General features: G+C 45.0%; 1 protein-coding gene across 9 annotated transcripts in view; it reads left to right on the top strand.

Annotated features, from left to right (window-relative positions):
• Positions 1-60: 60 nt before the first annotated feature.
• Positions 61-9900, top strand: part of LOC127004480 (paired amphipathic helix protein Sin3a-like) — a 57147-nt gene continuing 47307 nt past the window's right edge. For 6 of the 9 annotated variants that reach the window (XM_050872245.1, XM_050872242.1, XM_050872244.1 and 3 more), the window contains exon 1: positions 917-1545. The gene's annotated coding sequence lies outside the window, so the exon portion shown is untranslated. Of the gene's footprint in view, positions 168-916; positions 1546-9900 lie in introns of those variants that run through there. The other 3 variants (XM_050872240.1, XM_050872237.1, XM_050872236.1) reach the window with 2 other exon arrangements.

The following is a 9900-nucleotide window of genomic DNA, read 5'->3' as shown; positions in this document are numbered from 1 at the left end:
GGATATACTTTTACAACCTCGAGCTGCTCCCCCATTGGCTGTTGTGAGGCAAACATTGTGACGTCACTGTCTCCTCAAATTCGTAGTGAGCATTTCCATGGCGGATGTATCTCGGTGTCACTCCCGTTTAATCCCCCGAAATCTTGTTCATCTATTCACGAGAAATGGTAAGTGAACGAAAAACAGATTCCACCAGTCTTTAGGATACGCTTGGTTGCTTCATTTCGGATAAATTCGTCGGATATACGTAGAAATAGGGCCGAGATGATAGTGTTCTCTCCGAGCCGAGTTTATCGTGATATGAGCCAGATTCCCTCATCATAGCATCATTTTATCGTATAACTGATCTTGCTAATGTGTTAAAAGAGCGGTGGTTGTAATCAGGGCTCTGGGAGGCTCTCCAGGGTGGGTGGAGACACGAACGCCGATTCCTGAGGGGTAGGCCACGGATATCCTTTGCTCCTTGCCCTTATATTCTTAGCTGGTGTTATCAGTGTAATAAGTAAAGAGTCGTCTGTGTATGTGCTTGAAGGGGTGCAAAAAATCGGCAAGTGTATGGCGGTGGCCAAGTCCTGTCTGGCCGCCCACCTCTCCTCTCCTTCCTGTGTCGTGTGTTTCACCGTTGATCGTAGGAGCCCTGTGCCGCCCTTCACACCCCTCGGTCATGTCAAGAAGATTTTCGCGTTTCCTTCAAGTTTCGGGATAGTGGGTGAAACGTTCGTGTTAACGGGGTCGGTGTGCCAGTTTGGTGTCCGCCACAAGTTTGTGTGTTCGGGCTAGTCCACTTTGGTTGCAGGGGAGGTGCTGCTGGCGTCGTCCCCAGCCGGTGTGAGGGTGACCACTGTGTCCGCGGGGGTGGGGCAGGGGAGGTAGGAACTAGGCAAGGGGGGAAGGAGGGTTTACCAGTATCGTCCCCAGCCACTCTCAGCGTAACCACGTAGGCCTAAGAGAGAAAGGCGATGTAAAGTTGCTCCCTGGTTATCCCTGATTTTCGGTGGGTTTTAGTGTGTCTAGTTAGGTGCGAGTGGGTGCAAACATTGAACTCGACACGGTGCACAAGTGGAGGCGGCCAGCAGCTCGCGGGGCCGCCTAGAACGCTTGAAATTCGACTGAGAAAGAGGAGTCCGGTTCTGTGACAAAGTCCGGCGGGTTGGCGTGGCGTTTTGAAGTGAAACGGGCATCACAGACGGCGATAATTCGTTTCCCCTGACGTGCTGCGTGGGTCTTGTGACTGGTAGAAAGAGGTGTGTGCTAAGGAAAAGCAGAAAGAGACTTGTGGACGGTAGTGGTGTGGCGTCGTGGTGGTGGTGCTTGTGAGGGAGTTGGCTGTGAGTGTGTCTGTGATGGGGGCCAGCCATCACACACCCTAGCCCCAGCAGCAGCGTCGGCTACCACCCACCGCCCTCTTGGCAGACTTCTAATCGCCTTTTGCTTAAGGACACAGCGCAAGAGTATTTTAAGATATAAGAACTCACTCCTCGTACTCCTACCTCTTAACTCGACGTTAAGAGAACATGAACTGCACGCAGATTTCCTCACCTGAAGGTAAGAAATTTGTGACGTATTCAGTGTATATACCCATGTCGCATTAAGCAAATCATGATCTTTGCGTGTCGCTCAAGGGAAAATACGGTGGTTTATTCAGAAACTTGAGGCCTCGTTTCAAGTGGTCTTACTTCTCTTATCAAGCAGACCATGGGTTTGTGAGGTTCCTCTCAGTCACCATGATTTTATCTAGTGTTGGTGTAACTTGGAATGCCGAGTGTTGAAGGGATGTGCCGGGACAGCCGCACCCAGAAGTTGGGGGATGTGAAGGGAAGAGCGTGTGAAGCGGGGCTGGGAGGGGTTAAGCCGTGTACATTGCTGTGATTTAATCATATGTCGCCATTTTATCATATGTGACCGGTAAATATGACTCCATTTATGCGTTGAATATGAAACTTCATCGTAACGTTTATGGCATTGACCAGCATAACAGATGGTGTGTATTCCCCGCAGACTTTATTGGGCAAGGCACTTCTGGGGTATGCAACTTTTGTGGGGGACTAAACACCAGTCGTGTAATGCTATTTGCATAATGGGTGTTGTCACAAGAGTCGTCGTGGTGATGATGATGATGAGGTAGGCATTGGGAATCGTTTGTAATGTGGGTGAGAGTAGGGATGGGAACCGCCCATCCAGTGGGGTGGATTTCATGGTGTATATGCGATCTTGAAATTATTCTTTGCGACACAGAAATTCGGTATTACATCAGTCTCGAAAATCACGTGCACTTTTACAACCGTTCGTTGTGAAGCAGAGGAGTTTCGTCTCAACTATACTAACACCGGTTCTGTAGTCTTGCACCATCACGCCAATCTGTAATGGGAGTGGTCTTCCCCCTGTACTGTAGCATTTTTCCAGATCATTGTGGTGGAATGAGTGTAGCATGCATACTCAGTTCTGGCCAGGTATTCAGGTGATCTCACATCTTCAACTTAATTTGCCAAAGAAGTGATCTTGATGTGTAGGCTTTGCAGTGTAGAATAGTGCTCAGAGAAAGATGTACATCTTATTAATAGCCACAGCCATTTCTGTTACAATTCTCTCACTATTACCACACCCACCCGGTAATCGATCAAGGGAATGGTTGGTGTTCATCGTGTGCAGCATTATTTCAGCCCCTATGAGTGATTCAAACAAGTTATTCTGATATATTGGATTGCTTCCCAACTTACCTGTATTACGACAGTCATATATCTAGCATTCATGGAGTAAGTTGTGACGCCTTCAAGTGATTTTCCTTAATTTCACACGCATTCATCAAAACTAATAAAAACCGAATGTAATGGAAGCTGAGATGGAATATAAAAAAAAAAAACGTTTACTGAGTTGGTAGGTGAGTGTCTTGCCGAAAAAGCGTGATACTCTGCAAGAACCATTGGTGTGGGGAGAGAGGAAAGTATTTGTTCAAACCTAGTTGAGTTTATCTTGAGAAAAGAAGGAAAAAAATCAAAACGTGTTGTAAAATATCTAGGTGGCAATTAAAAGCAATTCTCTCGATGGTGAAGACCAAAGCTATATGTTGAACAGGAGTGAAATTAATAAGTGCAATTATTTGTTTCTGTCCTTCATAAAATGGAAGTCAGCGGGTACTTCGTTTTATATATATATTTTATTTATATTTATATTTTATAATATCTCAGATTTAGCTTCAGAATCAAATTCAATGTTCCTGGATATTATGTACCTTCTTGTTGGCAGCTAATACAACATAACGAGTAATTTGAATTTCCGGCGAAGAGGTGAATGTGTTCCGCTAGTGTATTATGATGAATATGAATGTATTACTGTTTGTCATGATTGATTAAAAGAGTACTTGACGCATAGGTATATAAAATGACAGTAGAAGTATTTGAACCTGTATGGAAAACTTTCAAGGGGTAGAGGGGCGCCCATGAGACATTTTATTTGGGAGAGCGAGATGATGATAATGATGTTGGTGCAGGAAAACGGGCGCGTGGTGGTGGTGGTGGAGGAGGTATGTGGGGAGGGACAGACCTTTCATTTCACCCATCGTTTTGCCGCTACTCACCTGCTGCATCTCATTGATTTGCCTGGCGGGCGATAGCAAGCGGCAGCAGCAGAGTAGTAGCCGGGAGAAAGGTTGACGATGCCTGCCTCACTGCGTGTTTGTCTGCCTGCATATGACGCGCGTGACCCATCCAGCACAGCATATTGACACACAGAACACAAAGCCCTTCCATTAAACCCAAACAAAATGTACAGCCATGCATTACCCTCCCTTCTCCTCCCATCACTGCCCACAGCAATCAGTACGGCTCTCCAACTTAAACTTCACAGCTACACAAACCCCCTTAAAGCCATACAACACAGCACACAACCTCACAGTCTAAAATAAACACGCCGTACACCCACGCAGCCCTTACTTACCCCCCAGGCATGCAGCACACAGCCCCTCCGCTAACATAAACAAACTAGGTATCCCGCCACTCCAGTCTCACACCTATCCTCATCCTTTCACCTCAGTCCCTCCATCGACTCATGCGTGTGTATCATATCCCAACTATATCGTCTTGATCAGAGTAGTAGGGATTTTGACCACCGATTCTTTTCCGTCATCCCCAAGTCACCTCACCATGCCTGTCTCCCTTATTTCTTCATCCTCCCACTTTTCTTTAACATACTATAACCCCTACACTCACCCAATTTCCTTTCCTTTCTCCTAAACTCCAGAGAATACAGACGCTCCCTCCTCTTCCTCGGCATCCTCCCCTCCCACACGCTATGACCTATGAGAGGAGAGGTCACTGGCGGGTAGCTGACTGGACTGGTCTGGATAGGTGGATAGCGAATAAGTAACCTATCTAGGCCAAGGTGTAAAATATATTGCCAATGGTTCTCATAGACTCAACTTCCACTACTATCTCCGTCAGTGGTCGGTCTTTGTGTATCTGTGGAGTGTATTGTTAAACTTCTCCGCTTGTGGGTGGGTGTGTTGGTATGAGTGACATGCGAACAGATGAGCATTACTATAACTTTCACCCGATGGAAAGGGAAGAACGGCGATAGGAAGGAGCACATGCAGTCTAGGGAAAGTTGTAGTGTGTGTGTGTGTGTGTCTGAGCGTACGATGCTTTAGAGTTGCCGGTTAGTTGTTTTCTCTGGGCTGGGTGCACACGCCACAACAGCAGCCGCCGCCACCACTACCACCCATCCACCCCAACAGCCAGCCATCCCAGCATAAGCAGCATCAGCAACAGTCCCTTGTCTGTGCCCCGGTGGCTCGGATGTGCAGTGCTGGTGACGTGAGGGGAGGGGGGATAACTTCACCGTCATGTGCACTTTGGACTTGTACGGGGGTCATTGTGTATTGATATTGATTGATGAGTGGTGGTGGTGGTGGGGAAGGGATGGGGGATGTATGTTTATTATTTAACCCAGCGTACTCAGCACCTCTTAACTTGTGGCAGTGGTGATAGCGGTGGTGTCGTCCCCCGCGCCTCACCTCCACCACCCCCTAAAGGTATATCATGGAAGTCGCGAAATTGTTTTCATAATGACTCGTGTGTGAGGTCTTGAAGGCGGGGGTTCCTGTCTTAAGAAAGGTGTGATCGTGTCGCCGCGTGGAAGGACCTGGCCTGAAGTGTTCGCTCGTTTTTACATTACAATCATATAGAGCAGTGAAAGTGTTTGACGTCAGCGTGTATATGGAAAGTATTTCATTCGCTTCGTTTTGTGCGTTACGTTGTTATTGCGCCATAGAGAAACTATTTTTTTTTTTTTTTTTTTTTTTTTTTTTTTTTTAGTAAACACTACGCAGGAAGGAACAGTCGAAGTGGTTTGGTAGCTGATATTTGTCCATTGATACTGTTAATGAAAATCGAATGTTATGATTGTGCTGCCAAGTGGAAAAGTATTCTCTCTCTCTCTCTCTCTCTCTCTCTCTCTCTCTCTCTCTCTCTCTCTCTCTCTCTCTCTCTCTCTCTCTCTCTCTCTCTCTCTCTCTGTGTCCCCTTCTCTGATGGCAAACACTTCACCAGGGACAAAGTGAAGTGGCTTGGTGATGCACGTGTACGGAAATTGCTTTAGCGTGGGCATACTTTCCTGGTGCTCCTAAAGAAAACGCGATTTGTTTTGAGTGAAGTTAAGTCAACTCTTGTGCCGTGTTTGCAAGTGGGAAAGTAATCATAAATTGTTATTAGCAGTTATTTTACTCCTTGCGTGGCACGTGGCAAACAAGGAGAGTAATTTAATTAAGTACTGTCATGTATTGTTGCTCAATAATCAATAACGTTCTTAACCACTGAGTTATGAAGCAATCGTCAGTTAATATCGGTGTATTTACTCTTTACGTGATGTTTAAACAAGTGTGGGTGTACTTGCAATGCAGTGAGCGCTATGTATCGGTGTTTCATCATTCCCCTGACCTCCGGGGCCCAACACACCTTAACACAACATGATGGCCACACGCTGTATGTCAAGGAATGGCGCATCAGAAGTCCTTACTTGCCCCGTGTAGTAATTAAAGCACAACTCACCTGGCGCAGTTCTGGCCTCATCACCACGCACAGACTATGCTCTGCCATCACCTCTCACTCGTCCTCAGTGACCTCAGGTGTGAACTGCCCCCCCCCCCCCCCCACACACACACACGGAATGTTCGCCTACTCGTATACCATCCTAGCTAATAGTCATGTTGGGAAGAAATGCTGTGGAAAATTGTGCGGATGTATAAAAAGAATGAACTGGCAAGAAATTAAAGAATGCCTATCAATATTTATTCTTTCCTCAGCTCAGTTTCCGGTAATAGGACTTCTTTTTTTATCTTACGTTACAGGACGGGTCAAGGAAAAGACAAAATATTTACATTCAGGGTTGTATAAGAGGAAAGAGGGAGAAATTGAAAGACGATTATCAATACTATTTCCAGAGGTGTCGAGATGAGTACTTATTGGAATGGTGCGTACGATTTAGTGGCCATATTTAACGCTGCAAGGGGCCGGGCGATAAGGAGGTTGGTTGGTTGGATGGTTAGCGAGTGGCCTTCACCTTCACCGGTAGGGTTTCTCTCTCTCTCTCTCTCTCTCTCTCTCTCTCTCTCTCTCTCTCTCCTGTGCGGTGGCACGTTCTGACCCGACACACCGGTTGGGGAAACACTCCGGTAATGACAGCATCGGAAGGGATTAAAAGTGAAGGTGATGATCCGTGTGTGCCAGCTTGAACGGCTTATTGGCTCCGAGACATAAAGATGAGCTTGTGTCAGTATCCCCCCCCCCCCCCCTTTTTTTTCCGCCATGGTTTTGATTCAGTGCAGTATGTGGTTCTTCATCTTTTCTTCATATTATTATTGGCAATGAGGAAAAAGTTTCAATCTCCTGCGTATCGAGCCCCGTGCTCCTGTCTGCCTCTCTGTTGTAACTGCCCCTGGATGTTTGTGTTTCTCCTTCCTCATCATCGTATTATCATTATTATTATTGGCGATGAGGAAAAGGTCAATCTCCTGCCTATCCAGCCCCATGTTCCTGCCTGGCTCGCTGTTGTAACACCCCCTGGATCTTTGTGTTTACCTGCTGATAAGGGACAGGTGGGAGTGGTGACAGGGGTGGAGGTGGGAGTATCCAGCCTATAATTGCAAAACCCACACCCCCTCAGGCAGGTGCTATGTTCTCGCCCACTCGGCAAGGGAAAGGACTAATGTTAGGTTTATGTAGTCAGTAATCTTTTCACAATGTTAATTCTACACATATATGATTTTAGAAATATTAGCATTGAAGAAAAGGAAGAAAAAAACATGACGCCTCGCCTAATCCCCTCATTATCAGATAGGACAGAGGAACAAAGTAAGATAGGTTTGCCAAGCCGGAAATGTTGTCAGTGCGATTAATGTGTCCAGATTGGTTTCTCAGATATATTAGTAATGAGAGATAGAAAAACGTTAACGAGACGTCTGACCTAACCCATATCCTTGCCAGACGGGACGGAAGAGCAAAGTAAGCCAGGTTTGTAAAGCTTCAAATGTTTTCACGGCGATAATTCTACCTTGATTACATTCTTTGACGTTTATGAAAGAAAAAAGTGAAATTAAGTGACGCCTAACCTAACCCTCCGTCTTCTCGCTTGCGCATCACACATTTCAGGCATTTTAGTAAAGGAAAGGAAAAGGTAAAAATAAACGCCATTGCCCGTGGTGAGAACATTTTAGCAAGGGGGGAAAAAAAAGTGAAAATAAACTATGTTGCGGGTGGTGAGGTTATCAGTCAATCGGCGCTGCCTTGGTTGGCTTCGCTGTCGTCACCTCCGTTGCGTTGCCTTACCGAGGGGCGTGGAAGCCTTGGTTGGTTGCGGGGGAAGATAATAATAGTAATGGAGCGTGTTGCAACTTTTACACCGTCTCTATTAATATATTGCTCGACGTATTTTACTGGGACGTGCTTGTGTAGATTATTGTTTTGAGATGTGACATTGCCCTTACTCATGGTCCTTCTAATACTAACACTACTCCTATCACCACTATTGCTATTATCATATCACTGCTACTACGACGAAGTTCGAACCTTCTACTACTGCTACCACCACCACTATTACTACCACCACCACTACTACTACTACTATTACTACTACTACTACCAGGCACAGTAGAAACGTATCAGTATTTGTGATTTGCTTATTATATCGGGACCATTATAATTGTTTAGTATAATAGAACATTTAAGTGCTATGCTGCTCTAGTCCAAATGAAGCATATGATTTCAGATCTGATTATTTCTTTAACCTCGAGTAACTATTGTCATCGTGTTTCTCTGCCTATATATATCCAGGTGAAGCGTTTGATTAATTAGTCAGGTGTTGGTTTTACCTGTGCGACGAGTGGTATAAGTTCCTTGTTAGCTTATTGTGTGTGTTGTAATCATGCCCCCAAGAATTTTTTTTTTTTTTATAGCGTCTTTCTCTTTTGATTTAGCTTTTTTTCTTTTACTTTTACATGAATGGACTCGGGGGAGGGAGGGAGCATTTAATTATTTTTACCCACCCACACACGCTCGGCCTTTTACCTCACACCGTTCATTCATGTTTTTCATCATTGTTTTGTTTACGTCCAGTCATTGTTTACTCGTGTGTGTACTCGGGGAGGAAGCGCCTAACATTACCACACATGCTCGTCTTCCTGCTTCCCTCTTACCTGCATCACGAGGCTCTAAAACTTGTGCAGCGTCCAGCTCATTAACTTTATTGCCTAGTTATTTACGCCTAAGTGTTGTCAGGTGTGCCTGGGAGAGAGGCGACTGACCTTGTATACCACGCTTGCTTCTCCTCTTGCCTTCATTCATCAATGGCCGCTGGAAAACTTGGGCAGGGTTAAGTGAATGAAAGTTTCCCTCGATTTACTTTTTGTTTCCTAAGTCATTGCTCTTCGGTCACCTGTTCATTCTAGAAGAGGACGTGACTGATTTTGATACACGTGAACCGTCTCCTTTCCTGCCGCACAGAACCCCATAAGAACTTATTTTCCGTATGACCAGTAGTTGTTATTTGGTCGTATGTTTAGGATTGAAAAGGAAGGGGTTAATGCTACCTTACGTGATATCTTCTAAAGTCACGTTTGTCATGTTCAGGCTTAAGGAGGGAGTGACTAATTTTAACACGTTTTAAAACACTCTTTCCTTCTTAATGTCCTATATCAATGAACTTCATAGAAACTTGTGCATTCTTCCTTCCTTCTGACCCCCATACCTGCAATAGATTTCCTCCCAAGTCATTGCTGTTTTTTTTTTTTTTTTTTTTTTTTTCCACATGTTCAGGCTAGAAAAGGAAGCGACTATTAATAGCATACGTGAACCGCTTTCATTCATTCTTGCAAGCATTATACAGTGTTCTGAAATAAATTTACTCCCGTTATTTTGGGCTCCCTGACATGACATTCTTTTTCCAAATATTCTGGCTCGAGGAGAGAGTGACTAACAGCCCCACACGTGAACACTCTCTTCCTCCTTCCTTGCATCACTTGCCGTCAATACTCGGTGCTGCATTTATTGAGGCCCCCCGCACGCGCTCCCTGAATGAACGCTAGAGTTTTCCTCCTCTAAGGGCCCGGGAAAGTATAGAGGAAACTTCCGCCACGGTGATGAAGTCTTACCTGTGCTTGCTGATGGACGGTGCGTGGTGGAGATGGTGAGATTGGCCAGGCAGACAGAGTTTTTATTTTTATCTTATTTATTTTTTATATTTATATTATTTTATGAGAGAAAGGTACTATAAGCAAAAAAAAAAATTATAGTAAAAACGTACAGTAACGTACTGCTGTTACAGAAAAAAAAATCATCAGTTTTAATTATAGAGTTGTTTTGATACTCCCCTCATATATAAATTGGTTTGTGTATGGTCGAAGAGTAGATAGCC

This window comes from Eriocheir sinensis, chromosome 28 (assembly GCF_024679095.1).
Source record: "Eriocheir sinensis breed Jianghai 21 chromosome 28, ASM2467909v1, whole genome shotgun sequence".
NCBI lineage: Eukaryota > Metazoa > Arthropoda > Malacostraca > Decapoda > Varunidae > Eriocheir > Eriocheir sinensis.
The sequence above is the reverse complement of the archived record's forward strand: the minus strand, read 5'-3'. Positions and strand labels throughout refer to the sequence as shown.